Source organism: Dermacentor variabilis, chromosome 8, assembly GCF_050947875.1.
Source record: "Dermacentor variabilis isolate Ectoservices chromosome 8, ASM5094787v1, whole genome shotgun sequence".
Taxonomy (NCBI): Eukaryota; Metazoa; Arthropoda; class Arachnida; order Ixodida; family Ixodidae; genus Dermacentor; species Dermacentor variabilis.
The window spans coordinates 28,885,426-28,908,077 of record NC_134575.1 but is presented as its reverse complement, the minus strand read 5'-3'; the positions used below and the strand labels follow the sequence as shown (position 1 = coordinate 28,908,077).

At 44.7% G+C, this 22,652-nt stretch overlaps 2 pseudogenes; both read right to left on the bottom strand.

The window, feature by feature from the left end:
• Window positions 1–13,552: 13,552 nt before the first annotated feature.
• LOC142591343 (uncharacterized) lies at window positions 13,553–17,581 on the bottom strand (annotated as a pseudogene).
• Window positions 17,582–17,701: 120 nt separating this feature from the next.
• LOC142591342 (uncharacterized) lies at window positions 17,702–20,022 on the bottom strand (annotated as a pseudogene).
• Window positions 20,023–22,652: the final 2,630 nt, after the last annotated feature.

Below are 22,652 nucleotides of genomic sequence, written 5' to 3'. Positions count from 1 at the left end.
GCGCATAGAGCAGGAAACACCGCGTACAACGTTCGCTACACCGAGCTAAAGCGCCGAGCCAGCCGTGCTGAGGAGGAAAATGGCGCGAACGAAGAGAAAAACACAAGCAAAACTCAAGATCCGCGCGTTTCCAAGGGCAACGGCAGGGAGACCAGTCGTCGTGCAGAAAAACGGGGGCAAAACTGGTTGCCGCGGGGGAACGCACAAGGGGCGAGGAGGAGGCGAGGAGGTCGCGCGGCGGCGGCAGAGTTCAAAGAGTGTCGCTACTTTCAAATTATCAAGGGATTTTACCCTCTCCACACCGAGAGTGGCCCGCAACAGAGTGGCTGAGCCTCTTGCTGAGAAACGTCGAACACTGGGAAGTGCTTTCGTAGAATATTTGCCAGTTCCTGACGCCATGGTTAGTACTGAGCTTTTTGTTTGTGACAGCCATCATGGAAGGGTCCGTAGCACATCCTTGGCATTGGGCCTTCTGCGAGGATGGCGAGCGCCAATACTTGATGTTCACCAATAGCTGCAACTTTCGGACCTCCGGTACTATTGTGGGTTCATTGGAGCAATTTATCGTCCATAAGATAGTACGCCCGTCGATAACCGACAGCGTACAATAGGGCAGTAGAACATTTTTCTTAATACAACTAAAATGAACTAGCTCTACGGTAGCGTCAAATGTTCTGTCGTTTGCCGGAGAGCAGGTGAGAGGGGCATCATCTCGTCATGCTTAGGGAAGTGGAGACCTCGTGGCAAACGTCAGTATTTGTAACTTTAACAAGCTGCCAAATTTTTTTTTGTTTTCACGCTTATTTACTGAAGAGGAACGCCTTTGATGTCCCGGTTTGTTAGATCGCTAGTGCTGTTCCACCTCTTCCAGTGTACGCGTAAGCTTTCAGGTCGTAAGTCCTTGTTTATAGATTCGAGTTCCCGTATATTGTGTCTCAGTCCTTTCAGCTCGTTCAAAAGCATCCTAGATTTCGCACAGCTCGTCGGCTAGTTCACTCCGAAGACCGTAAACTACTCAGTCATGGTACGCAGTTATGTAATCAATATACAAAAAAGCTCAGAATCACAAAAAACTCACACAGCGCTATGTCGTATACATCATTATGTGAAGTACACCATCCCAAACAATTGCTATGTTAGACTGCATTACTTTGTACGAAATGCTGTGTTGTGAAGTCCTTTTATTCTGCATTTTTTTTCCTGTTATTAGCTGTTAATTCCTGTTAACGGTGCGCTTGCGGGTTCGCAGCGAGCGAGCGAGCAGGCCAGCGAGATAGGATGGACGCGCATGCGCACTGCGATACCCTCGACAGCAGGCACCAAGCCGCCAGACGGTGCGCGCATGCACACAGCCATGGGCTCGCATGGTCTCCAAATTTATTAACGCGACTGTACGCTTGAATGAACGCTCCGGCTGGCATTTCTATATCCACTACAGGCGAACCCTGTAGGCTGAATGACGCAGAAGAGGAACTGCACCTGCACAACGCAGTATGGAGCCTGAGCAGAAAATACCAATCTGCACAGCAGCCAGATTGGATGGCATGCCAATGAGCCTAATCAATGAATTTGCCATTAAAAGCGAAGCCAGCAGATAGCGATGTATACATGGGGTAACACGGTCGGGTATTTTTGGGGTGATTCCGGAGACGAATGTGGTTGGTTATGTCCATCGGCAGAGCAGTTTCACTCCGTTAAAACGTGGTGTTAAATACATGGATCTCCATGACTTCTTTAAAAGTAATTTCATTTATTTCGTTATATCCATTATTTCATCATCCTGTTCTGTGATAACGAGGTTCTAGTTCACTTCACGCGATTTATTAAACAACATTGAAAACAGCCGTAAAGCTGATTAGCTATTAGAAACAAAGTGCACCACACTGTACTACAACTAAGTTAGCTTATGCTTAGCATATGGTCATGTTTGGCATTGTGGTTATACTAATTAATTATTCATTTCCACAAGTATAAATCTGAAGTTACTTACTTAAATATAGAAGAAGACCATTGTTGTGACATAAAAGAGGGAGTGCACGGCGGCCACCACCACTTCAAACAAAACAAATACGCAGTGAGCTGAAAGAAAAGAAGAAAAAATGGAGCATTGTTTTTCAAAAAAAGCAGCATCTCATTCAAGCTTCATTGTCATGCAATGCTGCTGAAAGCAGGCTCTGCCCCAAGAACAGATATCGCAATTCTGTAAACTGGACCCCGTAAACATTCAAAGCGGGCAAATTTTATTTATTTATTTATTTATTTATTTATTTACAATATACTGCAGACCGGATCGGTCCAAGCAGGAGAGGGTACACACATTTGTTAGTAAGCACTATGCCTTAGGATCAGCAACGATGGTGAAGATACAATTTACATCCAGAAAATATAATATCAAAACTAAACAAGGTTACAAAGCAAATACAATTTGTGAGAGTACGTGCCCCAGACACAGGTACATAGACAAAAAAGCACGCTATGCACAGTTATTAAGTAATCATCATTTCTAACCATACATATAGATACTTATATACAGGCTCTCAAGAAGTTGAAGAAAGGAGAGGTGAGTCATGAGGCAGGGAATTCCAGTCGGATATTGTTTTACGGAAAAATGAATGTGGGCAAATATTGGCTTGATGCTATGGCTATGTTTCTCATTTATGACATTTATATTTTATGTGAATATTTTAGATTATTTACATGGGTTTTGCAATGGTTCTATTCGAATCTTAGTGGTTTATTTGAAAGCCATGTATAATACATCAACTGTGTCCGAATGGAAATTGACCCTGGCAACCTTTAACAGTTGAACAATTCGACAAGGCTCATTCTTGGGCTAGTTGGTACGGTTTACTCATGATGGCAAAGCCTCTAGCACAATTAAAAAAAAAACAGGGACGTGACAGAGACACAGGACGGCGCTATCTTGTGTCTATCTCACGTCCCTGTTTTCTTTAATTGCGCGAAAGGCTTTGTCATTCTGAGTGCCAGATATTGTTTGGGATAGAATTGGCTTAAGGCAGATTAGAAGAACTGGTGAGGTTTATACAGTGCTGACTAACGGCCATGTCCTCTGCTCTAGAGGTCCCCAAATAAGAAGCAATACGGTGTGGGATTCATAGTCCATAAGGACGTAGCAGTCAACGTTGATGAATTCTACAGCGTTAATGAGAGGGTAGCAGTAGTCGTTATCAAACTTAATAAGAGATATCGATCAAAGGTAGTACAAGCCTACGTTGCGACATCCAGTCACGATGACGATAAAGTAGATTTGTTTTATGAAGATGTTGAATTTGCGATGAGAAAAGTACAAACACAGTATACTGTAGTAATGCGTGACTTCGATGCAAGAGTGGGGAACAAGCAGGCTAGTGAACAAGCAATTGGCAGCTACGGCGTCGATTCTAGGAACGCTAGAGGATAGGTGCTGGTAGAATTCGCAGAAAGGAATAAGCTGCGAATAATGAACACCTTTTTCAGGAAGCGTAGCAACAGAGAGTGGACCTGAAAAAGCCCTAATAGTAAACAGGAAATGAAATTGATTTCGTACTTTCTGCCGATCCCAGCATAGTGCAGGATGTAGAAGTGATAGGTAGGATAAAGTGCAGTTATCATAGGCTAGTGAGGGCTACGATTCACCTCAATTTGTACAGAGAAAGAGTAAAATAGGTCAAGAGAAACACGTCAACTTAGAGGAAGTAAAGGTAAAAGCAGACAAATTCAGGCAAACAAATGTGAAGCCTTAGAACAGAGAGATGAAGCTGACTTGGAGGTAATGAATGAAACCGCAACTAGGCTGGCTTCAGAGGCAGCAATTGAAGTAGGAGGCAAGGCACGAAGGCAACCAGTAGGCAAGCTCTCCCATGTAACAAAGGGCCTAGTAAAGAAACAACAAAAAGTGAAGGTGTCGAACCCAAGAGATAACATAGAATTCGCGGAACTGTCAAAACTGCTCAACAAAGCGAAAATAACTGATATTGTAAATTATAATGGGAGAAAGAGCAAGGAAACTTGGCAAAGGAAACTTGGTATAGGACAAACCAAGGTGTATGCACTGAGAGATAAACAGGGTAACATCATCAGCTATCTTGAAGATATAGTAAATGCAGCGGAAGAATTCTATACTGACTTGTACAGTACCCAGAGGAGTCAGGATACCTCAATTACAAACAGTAATGAACAAGATACAGAAGCTCCTCCTATACCTAGCGATGAGCTCAGAAAGGCCTTGCAAGACATCAAACGAGGAAAAACGGCAGGAGAAGATGGACTAACTGTCGATTTAGTCAAAGATGGAGGAGACATAATGGCTGCAAAACTGGAGGCTCTCAATATGAAGTGTCTATAGACTGCAAAGGTCCCAGGAGACTGGAAGAATGCAAACACTATACTAATCGACAAAAGGGAGACGTTAAAGAATAGAAAAATAGGCCCATTAGCTTACTCCCAGCATTATATATAATATTCATCAAGATAATCTACAATAGACTAAGGGCAACATTAGACTTTAGTTAACCAAGGAACAGGCAGGTTTAAGGAAGGGATACTCTTTAATGGATAACATCCATGTCATCAATCAGGTATTCGCTGGGCAGGTTATGTAATGCACAGGACAGATAGACGTTGGACAATTAGGGTTACAGAATGGGTACCAAGAGAAAGTGGAGTAGAGAACCGCAGAAGACTAGGCGGGGCGACGAAGTTGGGAAATTCGTGGGCGCTACTTGGAATCGGTTGGCGCATGAGAGGGGTAATTTGAGATCACTTTGAGAGGGCTTCGTCCTGCCGTGGATATAAAATAAGCTGATGATGATGATGATTGTATGGTATGCAATATACAGAATTGTGATATTTTTTCGTAACATATTGCAGAGCTGTAAACTTTATAGGTAGTTTCTATTGCTGAAAATGTGTGATTTTCAGCAATTCCTGCATAAAATTTTGACGGCCTCAATCACCAATTCACTAACAACAATGCCTAGATTATAACTTTTTGTTTTACATGCAAAAAACGTCATCAAATTTAGTGCAGATATTGCCGAGGAAACAATTTCTCCTTTACAATGTATTTAGAAAGGAGTCCCCGAGCTAACGCCTTCCTTGTAAACACATACACATGAATCTACTTTGCACAAGTAAAGTAACGGATGTGAACACAGCGGATAATGTCAAGTTTTTTTTTTTAAGTTTAGGAGCTTGAGGATTGTCCAAGTGTAAAAAAAAAGATGTGTGGGAAGTTTGTTACGTTATATATATATATATATATATATATATATATATATATATATATATACATATATATATATATATATATATATATATATATATTATAATACCGAGAACGAGCAAGTTGTCGAGCGCTGTTTATTCCACAAAAGGCAACGCCCCAGCTCACGCGCGAAGAAGACGAAGAACAGGGAAGATGATGATGGCTATGTACAAATGAAAACGACGAAGTACGTTAATAGTGCTTACACTAACTTCCCCCCGTCATGGAAGCGGCCAGCCTGGCCGCAGATTAGAGATTATCTAAACGGGGAGTGAAGGGCTTCATCCGCGAGACGTGAACAATTTCGGCATTCCGGCGGCGCCGGTCAGTGACGGAGTGTACTGGGCGGACGAGATAGTTCACTGCAGATGTTTGCTGCACAACGGTGTATGGGCCAATGTAGCGTGGAAGGAACTTCTCACAGAGGCCTGGGGTGCGGAGTGGAGTACAAAGCAGGACTTGGTCTCCAGGGTGAAAACGTAGGTCAGGGCGTTTGTTGTCGCAGTAACGCTTGCGCTCAGCTTGGGTAGCTTCTGTGCTTTTCCGGGCGATTTGACGGCAATGTGCAACTCGGGCAGCAAAATCTTCTGGAAGCGACGCGTTAGGCGAAGAAGGTGCGAAAAATAGTTCTCTGTCGAATATGGTGGAAGGAGATCGTCCATACACAAGGAAGAAAGGGCTGTAGCCGGTAGTCCGTTGAATAGCAGTATTATATGCGAATGTCACAAAAGGAAGAATTTTATCCCAGTCAGTGTGGTCAGGACGGATGTACATGGAAATCATGTCAGACAGCGTACGGTGGAAGCGCTCAGTAAGGCCATTGGTTTGCGGATGACAAGTAGAAGTAGATTTGTGGACGGTATTAGTGGCTCGAAGAACTTCCTCGAGAACTTGTGAAATGAACGCCTTGCCACGGTCACTGAGAAGAACGCGAGGAGCCCCATGGCGCAAGACGATGGCGCGCAAGAAAAAGTCGGCGACCTCAGAAGCGGTGCCGGATCGCAGAGGGGCAGTCTCGGCATATCTTGTTAAATGGTCGACCGAAGTGCCAATCCAACGGTGACCGGAGGGTGTCAACGGCAAGGGACCATATAAATCAATGCCAACAAATTCAAAAGGTGCGTCTGGGCAAGGGAGAGGTTGTAGTAAACCGGCAGGAGGGGATGTCGAGCGTTTGCGGTGCTGACATGACGCACAAGAGGCAATGTATTTGGCCACCGTTGAGGATAGGCCAGGCCAGAAGCAGCGGGTCTTTATGCGGTCGTAAGTCTTGTGGAAGCCTAAGTGGCCAGCCGATACATCGTCGTGAAGTGCCTCTAATACCCGCAAACGAAGGCAGCGAGGTAGAACTGGGACCCACCGGTGACCTGTTGGGTGGTAAACGTAGCGGTGTAGCACGCCACCTTGAAGGCGGAATTGTCGAAGTTGGCGTCGCAAGCGGCTGTTGGGTGGTTCGGCGAACCCACTAAGGCGATCCATGAGAGCTCGACAGTAGGAGTCGGCCCGCTGAAGCGAGACGAAATCAGAGCGTGATGAAAGCGTAACTTGGTCCAGGGGCGTTATCGAGAGTTGGTGAGAGGCAGGCGGAGCATCGGAACGACGTGGTTGGGAAGACGACGGCGCGTTACCTGGAGAGAGTGAGAGTGGGCAGCGAGACAATGCGTTTGCATCATGATGGTGTTTTCCAGACTTGTACGTTATAGTGAAGTCATATTCCTGCAAGCGGAGTATCCAGCGGCCTAAGCGTCCTGACATGTTTTTCATTGATGACAGCCAACACAGAGCATGATGGTCGGTGACGATGGTGAAGTGGCGGCCGTAAAGGTATGGGCGAAATTTCTGAATCGACCAAACGATAGCCAGGCACTCTTGCTCTGTAATGGTGTAGTTCTGCTCCGCTGGAGAAAGTGTTCGGCTGGCATATGCTATGACTTGCTCTTTAGATGCTGTATTGCGTTGCAGAAGTACTGCGCCAATACCTTGTGCGCTTGCGTCAGTATGGAGTATGGTGGGGGCACGATTATCGAAGTGGCGAAGCACTGGTCCAGAAGTAAGATGCCGCTTAAGAGCTTGAAAAGCCGACTCGCAGTCGCTAGTCCACGTGAAAGAGGCACCGGTAACCAGCAGCTTGTGTAGAGGAGCTGCTATTGCTGCGAAGTTGCGTATAAACCTACGAAAATATGACGCCAAGCCGAGGAAACTACGTAGATCTTTCTGTTGCTGGGGGCGAGGAAACTGAAGAACGGCACTAATCTTTTCGGGGTCAGGCTGGATGCCATCTTTTGAGACGACGTGACCCAACACTTTTATTGTTTTGCTTGCAAATTTGCATTTCTTTGTATTGATCTGGAGACCAGCATTCGCAAGGCACTTGAGAACTTCGTCTAATCGATGAAGATGTTGGCTGAAGTCAGACGAAAAGATGACAATATCGTCCAGATAACAGAGGCATGTCTTCCATTTTAGACCACGAAGTACGTTGTCTATCATGCGCTCAAATGTGGCAGGAGCATTACAAAGGCCAAAAGGCATCACGTTAAATTCATAAAGGCCATCCGGTGTAGCGAATGCGGTCTTTTCTTTGTCAGTCTCGTTCATCGGAATTTGCCAATATCCTGATCGAAGATCAAGGCTGGAGAAATACTCCGCCCCTTGTAGTGTGTCCAAAGCGTCGTCAATTCTAGGTATTGGATATACGTCCTTGCGTGTGATCTTATTGAGCGCTCGATAATCCACGCAAAAGCGAACTGAGCCATCTTTTTTCTTTACCAGGACCACGGGAGACGCCCATGGGCTAGATGAAGGTCGTATTATCTTCCGCGCAAGCATGTCAGCGACCTGTTGTTCAATGACCTTTCGTTCGGACGGCGATACACGATAGGGGCGTCGTCGTATTATAGCGGAACCATCGGTTTCAATGCGGTGTGTAGCCGCAGGAGTTTGGCTCAACACAGGGGAACAGCTATCGAAACAGGCTTTGTGTTTTGCCAAGACCACCATTAAGGCTTCGGACTGCGCGGCTGTTAGGTCAGAACCAAGAACGGCTGGAGGAGGGAAAGAATCATCCAAACCTAAGGTTGGTGCTGGCGATGAAGAAGGGCAAAGCGTGACTAGAGAGATAGGTTGAGTGTCGGCGAGGGTTGCCACAGTCATCCCTTTGGGCAGCATCACAGGATCTGGGGTCGTGTTGCAAGCAGACAGAAGGGCGCGGCCGCGTGAAAACCGGACGAGACAGGTGGCAATGAGAATTCCGCGAGTAGTACAGCGGGAAGAAGGGGCGACTAGGGCATCTCCGTCGGCGATCTGAGGGGATGTTACGGCTACAACGTCTTCGTGACCAGGACGCAGAACGTAGTCTGCAGCGATGGCCAAGTTCACGCATGAAAGTGATGAGTCCGCAACAGGTTCAAACTCTGTATCCGTGATCTGGACAACTTCCTCTCTACAGGAAATGACGGCTGAAGCAGAATGTAGGAAGTCCCAACCAAGTATAAGTTCATGGATACACGTTGGAAGGATGATAAACTCGATGTGGTGGCGTATGCCGTCGATGAGAACACGAGCAGTACACTGTCCGTCAGGGTGAATGAATGCATTATTAGCACCGCGCAAAATAGGTCCAAGATAAGGCGTTTTTACTTTACGGAGCCGGGGACACAGATCACTCCGAAGAACAGAAACGGCGGCACCAGTATCGATGAGAGCGGACGCGGGAACACCTTCGACAGTCACAGAAAGCATGTTGGCGGGGCGAACAGGAGGAATTTTTGAAGACCGATAAGAAGCAGTTTCCCCTCCAAAAGCTGCAACAGTTAGTTTTCCGAGTGCTGGTCGACAAAATGGGAAGTGGGACGAAGCGGTGATGTAGAGCGCCGGTAAGGGGATGGAGAACGACGTCTGCCCGAACGGGAACTATGAGGCAGACTGGGAGCAGCTGGTGGAGACGGAGAACGCTGTTGAGGGAACGAGTGCGGTAACGAGTGCGGTCCGGGATAGTAGTCGTCGGATCGGCGAGTGCGGTCTCTTTCGTGCTCAGCATAGCCTCGCCGTTCATCCTGCTGGCGCCGGCGGCAGAAGCGAGATATATGGCCGCGTAGGCCACAGTAAAAACAAACCGGACGAGGTGGACGCCACTGAGGGTACGATGGCGCAGCAAGTGCTCTGGTTCCCATCGAAGCCAAATGGTCATAGGAAACGCCAGTAGGCACGGAAGTCACGGTAGGGTTGGGTAGCGAAACAACATCCGCGTAGGTAGGTGTGGAGCGCGCTACCGGAGCAAGATGCGTCGTGGGTGTAGTCATCGCCGTCAACTCCTGCTTTACGACCTCGCGCAAGTCGAAGGTGGGGGTTGGTGCGCAGGCAGCAGGGGGACGCTTTAGGTCTAGTAGTTGAAGCTCCTCGCGGATGATGGTGCGGATAAGAGCACGTAGATCTGGAGAATGAGGAACTTGAGGATCGCTGCTGTCATGTGGAAGACGAATAGATTGCAGCTCGTCGAGGCGTTGACACGTTGAAGTGATGTCTTGGACAGAAGCCGGATTTTGCACGATTAAGGCGTTGAACGCGACAGGCCCAATGCCTTTTAAGATGTGGCGAACGCGTTCGGCTTCCATCATGCTAGGATTCGCACGGCGGCACAGAGCCAAGACGTCCTCTATGTATGAGGTGTAAGACTCTTGGGGAAGTTGGCGGCGCGTTCCCAGCTTCTGTTTGGCGACTTCTGCACGGCCAGACGAGGAAGCGAAGATTTGCCGCAGCTTCGAGGTAAACGTGGACCAATCCGCGATGTCGGATTCGTGGTTGAAATACCACGTCTTTGCAACACCGGTCAAGTAGAAGGCGACGTGCCTCAATTTCTGGGTGTCGTTCCACTTGTTGCAAGAACTCACGCGGTCGTAGTGGTCGATCCAATCGTCTACGTCATCACCGCGGAGTCCCGCAAAGACAGGGGGATCGCGCTGAGGGCTCGTCACAGTCCAAGAGGGCGCCGCAGGTGGGGTCGTCTGTGCGGTAGGGTTTGAGGCGCCGGTAGGGCCGGGGTTGGAAGTGTCCATTGTTGTAGGGGTAGCTGGGGGCAGGCGGCGACCGGAACGGAGCTCCAGGGAGAACTGGAACGCGAGAGGACGTCGGGATCTTGACGTACCTCCACCACTTTATAATACCGAGACCGAGCAAGTTGTCGAGCGCTGTTTATTCCACAAAAGGCACGCCCCAGCTCACGCGCGAAGAAGACGAAGAACAGGGAAGATGATGATGGCTATGTACAAATGAAAACGACGAAGTACGTTAATAGTGCTTACAATATATATATATATATATATATATATAGAGAGAGAGAGAGAGAGAGAGATGTCGGCACGAAAGCACACTGGCTCCGTTGGTATAGCATAAAAGAAAATAAACACCACATTCTTGTACCATGACTGGTAGGCCAGCCTTGGTCAAGTTGACTCTGGCATCATTCTGACAAAGGAAGGTCTTCCAGTGGAAACTGCTGACAGTAAAAAAGAAGGTGTTTTCTCGTGCATCTCATTTCTTCTGTGCTATATACAGGCTGTTTCAGAGAAAATTTTAAAAATTTTTACACTTTGCCTGTGGCACATAGCCCAATTCTATTTCGTGAGCTGGTCTACTCAAACTGGACATTACTTGCAAAAAGCTTAAATGCATAATTGACTAATTAACAAAGATTATCTAAATATGTTTTAACTAATTAACTTATGGCCCATATTGAAATTTGCAAATTCAAGCCGTGGAGTTCACAAGGCAGATCCAGTTGGAATGAATTCTCATGATGACACCAGTCTCGAGATATTCCCAAACTTTACGAAGAAACGCATTAGCGTGCCAGTAACTTCCCTCATAAAAAGTCATTTTGTGCATTGAAGCACAAAAGTAATTGGAACACCAATGCGTTTATCCGCAACGTTTGGTGAATTATTGCCTCGAAGCTGGTGTGAACCAGTTTTAACCTAAATATGGGCATTTACATGCTAAAACAATGATCTGGTTATGAGGCACGCCATAGTGGGGGACTCCAGAAATTTGGACCACCTGAGGTTCTCTAACGTGCACCTAAATCTAAGAAGACGGGTGTTTTTGCATTTCGGCCCCATCGAAATGCGGCCACCGTGGACGGGATTCGATGACACCACCTGATGCTTAGCTGCCCAACACCATAGCTACTAAGCAACCACGGCGGGTGTGCTAGCCGGAGAACTCGTTCCAAGTGGACTTGCCTTGTGAACTCCAGGGCTAGAATTTGTAAATTGCAATATGGGCCATAACGTGATTAGTTAAAATGTTCATTAGCAGATATTTCTTAATTAGTTGATTATGGACTTTAATTCTTTTGTGTGCAAGTAGTGTCCGCCGCATTGAGTAGACCACCTTGTGAACAATAATTAATTATTTATATGATTAATTAATTACAATACCCTCAAGGCCATCAGCCGCGTTGCAGATGGGGTGGGTAAAAAAACAAAAACAAACAAAAAAGTACAGCAAAAAGCAAATATCATAATGGAGATGCGTGTTAAATGATATGCATGGTGATGGCTGTTTTGAAGGATGGCGTGTCTTCAATGCAGGCAATAAGAGGCGGAGGGTAGCTCCACTCTGCGCTATTCTTAGGTAAGAAAGAATTAAAACCACGCTTGCTGGTTTAAAATCAGTGCATTTTACCCGTACTGACATAAGGGACGGAGACTTGGAGACTGACAAAGAAGGTCGAAAACAAGGACCGTGCAAGGGGCGATGGAACAAAGAATGTTAGGCGTAACGTTGAGATACAGAAAGAGAGCGGTTTGGATCAGAGAGCAAACGGGTATAGCCGATATTCTGACTGACCTCAAGAGAAAAAAATGGAGCTGGGCAGGTCATGTAATGCGCCAGTTAGGTAACGGTTGGAGCATTAGGGTTACAGAATGGATGCCAAGAGAAGGGAAACGCAGTCGAGAACGGCAGAAGACAAGGTGAAGCGATGAAATTAGGAAATTCGCGGGCGCTAGTTGAAATCGGTTGGCGCAGGACAGGGTTAATCGGAGATCGCAGGAAGATGCCTTCGTCCTGCAGTGGACATAAAACAGGCTGCTGTTGCTGGTGATGATTACAAAAGTAACTTCAAATTGGATAGAGCCTCAGAGAAGTTTCTGCGCATAAAACCAAGGGGGGGGTTCACATTGTTTGTGGCATATTCGATGTGCACGCGCCAGGATAGGCTGTTAATAATGTGAACACCAAGATATTTATAAGATAGGACACTCTCTAGTGGAACTCGATTAATCTTGTAATCGAATGTTTTGGACGGATTAGTGTGACGTGGGATGGACATAAGTTCAGGCTTAGACGCGTTAAGAACCATACACCGTCGCTCACACCAATTATATACGTTGTCAAGATCGCACTTAAGGGCTCAACTATCGTTAGGGTTAGGAAAAAAAGAACCCAGTCGTCAGCAAAAAGCTTAAGGGAAGAGTTAATTCTAATCGAAAGATCATTAATATATATTAGAAAGAGTAGGGGCCCAAAACAGAACCTTAGAGAACAGCAGATGTGACGGCACGTGTTGATGATAACGAGTCTTTAGCTGATAAAAACTGAGAGCGGTTAGTCAACAAACATTGAATCCTTTTGAAAAGATTAGGGTCAATATTCAGGGAACTAATTTTAAGATGGAGTAATTGATGTGACACCTTATCGAAAACCTTAGCAAAGTCTAGAAAGATACAGTTGGTTACCAAACCACTATATAAAGCCGATGCTAAGATATTAGTGAAAGAGTTGAGTCACGCAAGAAAAATTCTTTCGAAAGCAGTGCTGACTAGAACTAAATAACCAGTTGCGTTCAAGAAAAGAAACGAGATTAGAGTATACAATGTGCTCTAGAAGTTTAGAGGGAATGCTTGTTAATGAAATAGGCCTGTAGTTAAGAAAATTTGGATTGCCTTGTTTCAAGTGTGTAACCACCCTTGCTACCTTTCAATTAGCTGGCATTGTGGAGTGTTCAACGGATTGAGTGAAAAGGTGCGCTAAGTATACGCTGGAATAAACAGTAGAGTCTTTCAAAAACGCTAGACGATAACTTCAGGCCCTGTATTAACTTCACAACATTGTGAAATCGATGACAATGGGGCCCATGGGCAAAGATTATTCTGTCTGCTACAGGCAGCCTTCACAAAATTTTCAAAGTGTTCGCTGAGGCATATATATATATATATATATATATATATATATATATATATAGATAGATAGATAGATAGGATAGATATAGATGGGAAAGAGACGACGACGAACTTTTGGAATACGTATTTACTTAACGTTTTCGGCTGGTGGACCAACTGAACGAGTTATCGCCTACGCGAGCCGCATTCTGTCTTACGCCGAGTACAATTTTTCCACCACTGAGAAGGAGTGCCTCGCATTTATTTGGGCTACTACAAAGTTTAGGCCGTATCTCTACCGGCGGCCATTTAAAGTTGTGACCGATCATCATTCTTTGTGCTGGTTGACCAACCACCGAGACCCTTCTAGGCAAGTGGCACGTTGGAGCGTGCGACTCCAGGAATTTAACTTCACCACTGTAAACAAGTCAGGCAGAAAACATGAAGATGCTGACACGCTATCACGAGCACCTGTTGAATCCCAGAATCCTGACGAGGAAGACGACAGCGCCTTCCTGAGCGCCCTCAGAGGGCCGGATCTGCTCAATAAACAGCGATCGGACGCTGAGGTAAGACCCATCCTCGATCACTTAGAAAGCGGCATCGCGTCCATTCCTCGCCCTATTTCGCGACAGTTGTCGTCATTTTGCCTAAGAGAGGGCATCTTATACAAAAAGACACAGGTGCCGGCGACAAACCACATCTTCTAGTAGTGCCTCAAGCCCTTCGCGATGACATCCTATTAGCTTGCCACGACGAGCCGACATCTCCTCACTTTGGACTCTGAACAGCGTGCGACAACTGTACTACTGACCTAGACTGACTGCTTGCATCAAACGCTACGTGAAAGGATGCTGTGAATGCCAGCGCCGCAAGTCACCACCCTTCAAGCCTGCAGGCCTTCGATAACCCTTTGACCCTCCGCGTACGCCATTTGATCAAGTTGGAAGGGACCTTATTGGACCATTTTCCTCGTCTGCCTCCGGCAATAATTGGATCGTTGTCGTAACTGATTACTTGACGCGTTACGCTGAGATGAAGGCACTACCACGCCGGACAGCATGTGAAGTTGCCGAGTTTTTTATGCATCACATTGTACTTCGACATGGCGCACCGTCGTTCATCATCACTGACCGAGGTACGGCATTTACGGCGAAGCTTCTGGACAACATCTTCAAGTTGAGTTACACGAGTCATCGAAAGGCCACTGCATACCACCCTGAGACTAACCGCTTAACAGAAACACTAAACAAAACACTGGCAGACGTGATCTCTATGTACGTGGATGTGCAGCACAAATCGTAGGACGAAATCCTGCCGTACGTAACATTTGCGTACAACACTGCCACGCAGGAAACTGCACGATTCACGCCGTTTCGCCTTGTTTATGGTCGAAATGTTGAAAATATGCTAGAGGCCATGATACCGTATGAAGACATCGATCAGCTCGACCAGTTAGCTCTTGACGTCGAGGAGTACATTCAACACACCGAGGAATCTCGTTAACTGGCCCGTGCGCGCATAAGACAGCAGCAGTGTATAGATGCAGTAATGTACAATCTCCACCATCGACAAGTTACCTATGAGCGTGGTGACCTAGGTTGGGTTTGCACTCCCATTAGACGACGAGGCCTCAGCGAGAAACTCTTGAGCGAGTACTTCGGACCATACACAGTACTAAAGCGTGTAAGCGACGCGAACTATGAAGTGATTCCAGAAGGAGACCGGCCATCGCCCAAGCGCTGATTACCACGAGCAGAGATTGTACATGTAGTCCACCTCAAGCCGTATGTTACACGGTGATGTTAATATAATGTACTGGTGAAGCAAACTTTCTTTTTTTTGCTGTAGTCCCGTCGTCCTTCAAAGAACTGCGTAGCGTTTTTTTTTGTTCACGGCCACAGAACCCATTTTTTTGCCTCATGTGCATGTCCGTATGTGTGCTAGTGCGTTTCCTGCTTTTTGTCTTACCCGATTTTTGTATTTTCCGTGTACGTCTTGCGTTTGGGCATCGAGTCGACACTTCATTGGGAGGAGAAAGAATGCCACCTGGTCTTTTGAGCCAGCAAACTGTCGGCATTGCGTGCCCAGCAAAAAAGGCGAAAAAGACGACAAAGATAAAAGAGATCCTGAGCCAGCTGTAGAACCGTCCCTTGGTTTCTGGCTGCTGGTACTGTTGCTTGCTCTTGCCTTAGCGTGGGACAATATATACACCCAAATGTGCTGTCTTGGATTAAGATTTTCCCCAATCGAGCTAAATATGCCACAGCCAATAACTATTCATCTGCTCTGTCATGAGTTGCATCCGGAGTGCCACGCGGATCTGTTATGGGGCCTTTGCTGTTCTTGATTTTTACTAATAATTTCCCAATGTGTAACACCATAATCAATTATTCTGTTTGCAGATAATCGTGAAATATATACCGAAATATCACTAACCCTGATGATTCATATAAGCTGCACAGGGATCTCTACAATGTGTCACTCTAGTGGAACAAATGGCATATGAAACTTAACGCTAGGAAGTTAAATAGCTGCGCATGTGATGTATCATCAGTTATTGCAATTAGTGTACATATGTACTCAATAAAACTTTGATAGCATCAGTTAGGGTAAGTTGGCACCTTTTTACAAATCTTTTGACCCTAAACTGATTCCTTTGAGTTTGCCTTAACAAGGGCTGCTTAAAAAGACCCTTCAGGTATGTTAGACAATAAAAGTGAAACCTAGTCACAATTCAATTACTATTACTCAAAATATGCCCATCACGGCAACAGACCTAAGCACCGATCCTGTGATACAAAACAAAAATGGCTCGGCAGCAATGCAGCTCTCTATGCAGCATCTGCAATGAACTAGAATCTTTGCCCTGTCATCATTATTAAGTATGTTATAGCGATAAAACAAAAAAAACTAATTTCAGGTGGTTGCATTTTTGTAGAAATCTTATGGCATCAACAATTATTCATGGTTTTCAATTCTCCTAGTTTATTGTGCAGAGTAATGTTCCAGAAAGAAGATGGGAGGGTTCATCAGAACATATTGGTTTATTCAATAGTTATGACTTCCTGCGCAACAACAGCCCTCATGTGAATCCCCCCTCCAGGGGCATTGGAGGAATAAATAAAAAAAAGAACTGAAAATTATGTTTTGAAAACAAAAAAAACAAATAAGTATTCCAAATATGTCATATACATCACTGCAAGATCGTGGGAGGCTAAATGTCCCCAGTCCCGTAGCTGGACCCTTCCTTAACTGCCATGAGTTCACCGTGTGATCGTTCAGCAGCTCGTCGTTTTTTTTTCGGGCATGTTTTTTGTCCGACGTTGACTGGCGCTTGGCGTTCTTCAAGCGTCTTCGGTCCCTGCTTTGGCAAGCTACTGTGGTGTAGTAGCCAGGATCGACACCAGCCTGCCTGAAGATGTCCAGCGTGCCACTATTTCCATTGTTGAGGTGACATATACAATCGTATAGTTCGAACCAAAGAGTGCGCAGGCCTACATAGAGATCTTCAGGGAGACGCTGCCAGAGCATCCCATTGAAGCATTTATTCGCATTCTGCGTTTTTTCGTGGAGACATTTCGTCGAAAGTTCATCAGAACAGAGGTCTGCATACAGAGGTTTCATTTTGTTCAGGACGTCACTGGAAAAACCTGCCCTGTGCTTATAGCGTTCTGTGCCCAGAGCTCTCACTCGGTTGTAGGCACACCAACTTTTCACACCCATAGGACACAGGCCACGTCTAGGAGTTCCATCGGTCAAACTGCAGTGAAAGAAACTTGCTCATGTGGCCTTCTTCATAGCTTGTAGGTTCCCCAGATTTCCTCTGATTGCGACAACGTAATAATTTTGCAATCTATTGGTCATAACATCCGTCAAATTCCCTTTGCCTCCAAGTCCACGTACGGTCTTTTTCAGTTTCCTCAGTCGGCATCCGACACGCTTTCGCACGTGCCCAATGCATTCAAGTTTGCGCGCAGTGCCAGTTCCGCACATATGTTTGACAGCCGCATGGCTTTTCGAGTCGTCTTCTCCATAAATATCAATGTTCTCACGCCTCCATGCTACCAGCACTGCCTGTCTGGTTGGCTTGGTAATCGGTGTGATTCGCCTCCCATTCTTCGAATTCAATGCTTGTGGAACACTTCTTCATGACATGAAAACTGTTTACAGCACAAACACATGCAACCACAAAGCATAAGGGACAGGACACAAGCGCTGTGTCCTGTCCCTTATGCTTTGTGGTTGCATGTGTTTGCGCTGTAAACAGTTTTCATGTCAAGTATGCACCAACTCGCCCAGAAAGAAGTTTTAATGAAGTACACTTCTTCATATTTCCACATGCCTTGCACTTTTTGGACATTACTTCCTCGTCAATCACCTTTCCTGTTTCCGCTGATATCAGAGAGACGCAACAATTCAAAGAGTGCCCACGCTTTTGCCAAGTGCCGTCGCCCGATATGCCACACTCGTTACTGCCGACAACATGGTGCACTTCTGCAGCAGCATCCATCACTGACTTTGACGCGACAATTTTCGCGGCATCACAGAGCTTGGAAGAAACCTTGTCATAGGCGGAATGACAAAGTGGCAGTGGCATATTCATAACCTTCGAAAATGTCAGTGTACCAGCATGCCCTTTCTCCAGCTGGCGCATAGCGTAGACAAGCGGAACGTTGTTTTCAGCTGCACTTGCAGCTTTCTTTTTTTATGAGGAAAACAAATATTCTTGGGCACATGCACTACATCCCACGGCGTATGCAAAACGTACCCCTCGGCGTCAACGCTCCTCAAGCTTTAGTGAAATGTTTTTTGCATTTCGGGCACGCCAGCGACGACAAAACTGAGGTAAGAATTTCGACATCTATAATCCTGTGCCCCTGTAGCACAACACCTTCCGGTGGCACTTCACAGTCTTCCTGCAACTGGCCCAGTTTCACTTCACTTGCGGAAACAGCCACATTCACGTCACACTTCGTCGAATAGTTCGTCGTGTACCGATTGCCGTAGAACTGGCGTTTCGGCCTTTGCTTCACTCGGAGCTTAGCCATGACTTGTTATATCATGTAGTAAAACAATGTAGGCCACTGAAGTGACAAAACAGTAACTTTAAATGGCGGTACAACGCGTCGCTGCAGTGTAAACACGATGTCAGGTCGTGCGCCCCCATGTGGCAATTTGTTCAACTTGAATAAAGAAAAGATTGCGACCACCATTGCTCAATCCTATCAACCTTTAAAATACGCCGCCACAAACTAACCTAAACGTATCCTGCGTATTTGAGCACAAACATTAGTTTAATGATTGAAATGTAGGTTTCATTTTTACAAAATGTCAGTTTTGGTTTCAGAGAGGTCTGCCGGTACTTGAAGAAAAATCATAACGTTTGGACAGAAACAGATAAAAGCATAATTTTGCAGCAGCACAATTCTGAATGTCTGTAGATTGTTAAAATAATAAAAAATGATATTCGCTATTTTTGAACAAAAGCGTTGTTTTCAAGGGTGGCGACATACACTCACAAATACCGTAGCGTTCCCATATATAATGATCTGTCATGGGATATGCATGCTAATGCTAATCGCATGTTGGATATCTTCATCGCAATTTTTCTACTGTTCCGACGTCTATAAAACTAACACTCTACAAAACCCTACTTGGCTCACAACTACAATACGAATCTGCCATAGAAACTCGTGCATACATGCAGTGGCGTTATGAATAAAAAGAAACTAGGGTAGCCCATGAATACCACCGCGTGCACATTCAGTGGCGTCCACAAGGAAGGAACGACGCAGCAAGTGAAATGTAGGGGTGAGGGTTCACATGTTAGCATAGAACACACTAGGGATCACACCTGCCTGTGGAGTGTTCCTTTCGTTCTTTGTTTAACCTACTGCTACTTCTATGCGATCAAGGAGACTGTCACTACACCTCCACCTGCTTATATGATACCCGTATGGTAAGCTCCAATGACCTACGAGTTCGGCGAACTGCATTTCATTGCATTCTTTTTTAAAAACTGTTCCTATACAATGTTCAGGCGTATATGAAAAAAAAAGATAAATGACAAATTATGTGACATCAACATAAGTGAAGGGCGAGAAGAATCTAACTAGCGCAAGTGATCTTTTCTTTAATATGTGAATAGCTAGCTTTCTCTGGCTTTTTTACCCGTATTTGCGGCGGTCGGTTGCTGATGGTCGGTAGTCAAACCTTTGCCGCCAAAGATGCCGATGCAAAGGCCATGTGCTCTCACACGACAGTTGTGATGCTCAACATAACAAGTACAGCTCTTTGAGGCGCGCACTGCACCGTGACAGCTCGGAGTGCCTGAACCCATCAATACATTGGTGGAATGCTCATGAATGACTTCCCGCAACTTCTAATTGAAGCAAATACCTCGCTAGAATCACTTGGCTATTCGCTCCCATTGACAATCACCATTGTTGTACGCACACTTATTTCCTTCTCTTATTAAAATTTTATATTGCGAGAAAGTCTAAGAAAGTGTTTGCAAAGGAGAAGCTATGAAAACAAAAATGTAAATATCCACATTCACTTACCCAGCCCTATGCAAAACTCGTAAAAATCATACTCTCTGAAGTACAATGCTATCACCTCCTTTGCCGCTCCACTAAGGAGCAGCATGCAGGAGCATACATTGCTCGCAGAGACAAGGACCCAGGACATGTGTTTGTACCAAGTCTGTAACAGAAAACAGCAGGTAAGTTTTGCCACTGTGTCATTGTCACATATTATATATATATATATATATATATATATATATATATATATATATATATATATATATATATATATATATATATATATATATGTATATATAGGAATGCTTAACGAGAAGTGACTATCCATTTTGGAACATTATGATCAAGGTTGCATTTGCTTAGCTTATAAAGTAGAATATATCGCACACTTTGCCAAAGGCTTTTGAAAAATGTAAACATATGAAATTGGCAAAAGAAGAAGGGTCAAGTATTTGGTATAGTGTTTGAGTAAACGTTAATACTTGCGATTCATATGAGAATGATTTTTGATATCCATGTTGTGATGACGAAAAAATTAATTAGACTCAAGAAAATCTGCAAGGTTAGTAAAGATATGTTCTAGTAGCTTGCAGCAGGTGCTGTTTAATGATAATTTGTAGGCGATGATTTGCTGGCTAATTTGTGCAAAGGAATAATTTTTCCTGTTTTCATTTTGACAGAACAGTTTATGTGTTTAGCGATTGTTGGAATGTTTTAGCTAATATAATGAAATTGTAAGAGCAGGTGTTTTTCATAAATTTAGCACTGATGTTACCAAAGCCGGGGAACGAATGTATATTCAATGAATCTGTTAGTCAAATAACACTGGAAACTTCAACAGTCACTGGAGACATAATTAAAAAGTTTGTCACTCAAGACAGGTAGTTCAATATCCGTAGTGCACGAGAAATTTTTAACAAAGGTATTATTCAGGAGAGTTGCGCATAGGTTCTTGGGAAAAGGGTTCTCAGAGCAATTGTTAAAAGCGATAGAAACATCGGAAAGCGGATGTATGACGCACCATAATTTTTTTTCACATTAGTTGTCAACGTAGATGGTAATGTGGTTTAGAAGAGCGTTTCTTGAGCGCATTTGAGTGTGGCTACATACGCGTTAGTTGCTAATGTGTAGGCTTTCCATCATGAGTCAGTGGGTGATTGCTTTGCAGAACGACAGTCTTGTTTTTTTGTTGGATAGCCGCTTTAAATGGTTGTTGTACCACGGCTTGCGCGGGTTGCAAGTTATAGTACGGGTTGGGATGTGCTTATTGAAAAGTGATTTGCCTCTATCGAAAATATATTCCGGTTTGACTGCACAGTAAAACGTTCAAAATCCCTCGAGAATATGTTAAGAAATAGATACGGCTCTTTATTTATTGCTTCAAAGTTAGGTCTCTTAAAGTCTCTAATGATTTTTTATTGTTACTATTTGAAAGTTTCGGAAATGAAGTATTAAGGTGAATATTTAGTATTAGATGGTCACTAATACTGGATAAGCAATAACAATAATAATAAATAATAATAATAGTTATAATCGGGACGATTGGTGAAGATCAAATTGAGAATGTTTACGGAATCGGATGCGATTCTTGTGGATTGTGTAGCTAACCGAGTTCACGGAAATGTCGTACAAATATCCAAGAATTCTTCTGAATCAGAAAAGGATAGTAAGTTAGGTAGATGGTTGTTCCAAACCATGTTAGGAAAATTAAAGTCGCCAATAAGAAAGGAGGTGAAGAAAACTTTGTGATAATAGGAGCGAATTACATCATGGCATGTAGATTGTCCGTTGTGCACGCCTCTACCACCACTTTCAGAACTGGCCGAGCCTCTAGTGCATAATCGTAAACTACATAAAGAATCACAAAAGCATGCTTTATAACATGCTTCATGATATTATGATGACCAATCGTCTTCCTCCGCATGGCAATATCTTTTCTTCACACGTGTGCCCTAATCCATCACACAATTACGCACAAAAGCTTATAGTGAAAACACGTACTGAGACCACTGGTCGTCCTTGTTCCAGCAATTTTTTTTGTTGACGTACAACGTAAAATGTGATGACCACATATACAAGCAATAGCGCACCATGAGGGACAGCATACTCCTTGGCATTAATTAACGGCAGCGCCGCCAATGCCACGTCTGCCAATGTGGCAAACCTCATTCTGGTCGCGCGTGATGTGAATTGCTGTCGTTCGTTTTCTGGAATTTGTGGCGCCCGGCTGAGTAAATAGTTGACCAGATGGTTGAAAAATACGCATTTTATCCCACCGCTGAAGAACAACGCCACAGTCCATATTTCCCACCCGCGGCCGAAACTCAGGCAACTTGAGATCGTGGGAACAGTTGCCGTAATCTGGGAACGAGAACCAAGGAAAACGTAAATAGCAAAGGAATTAGGACACTTAATAAATACAAAACCACGCAAAATATTCGTGTAAAGAACTAGTGTAATGCGGCAGGTGTGAACAATCCGCCAAAAAGAAAGGCAGTGCAGAAAAAGAACACCATCACCATAGAGCTATTGTCACGTAATATAAAAAGGTAATAATGAAAATATTGTATCCCTCTGCAAATCCGACCAAGTGTTGTAAAACAATACTAGCACAACAGTAATCTTCTCATTTTCAGGTTGAATATTGTATTGACACGGCAAGCGGGGCGAGTGGGT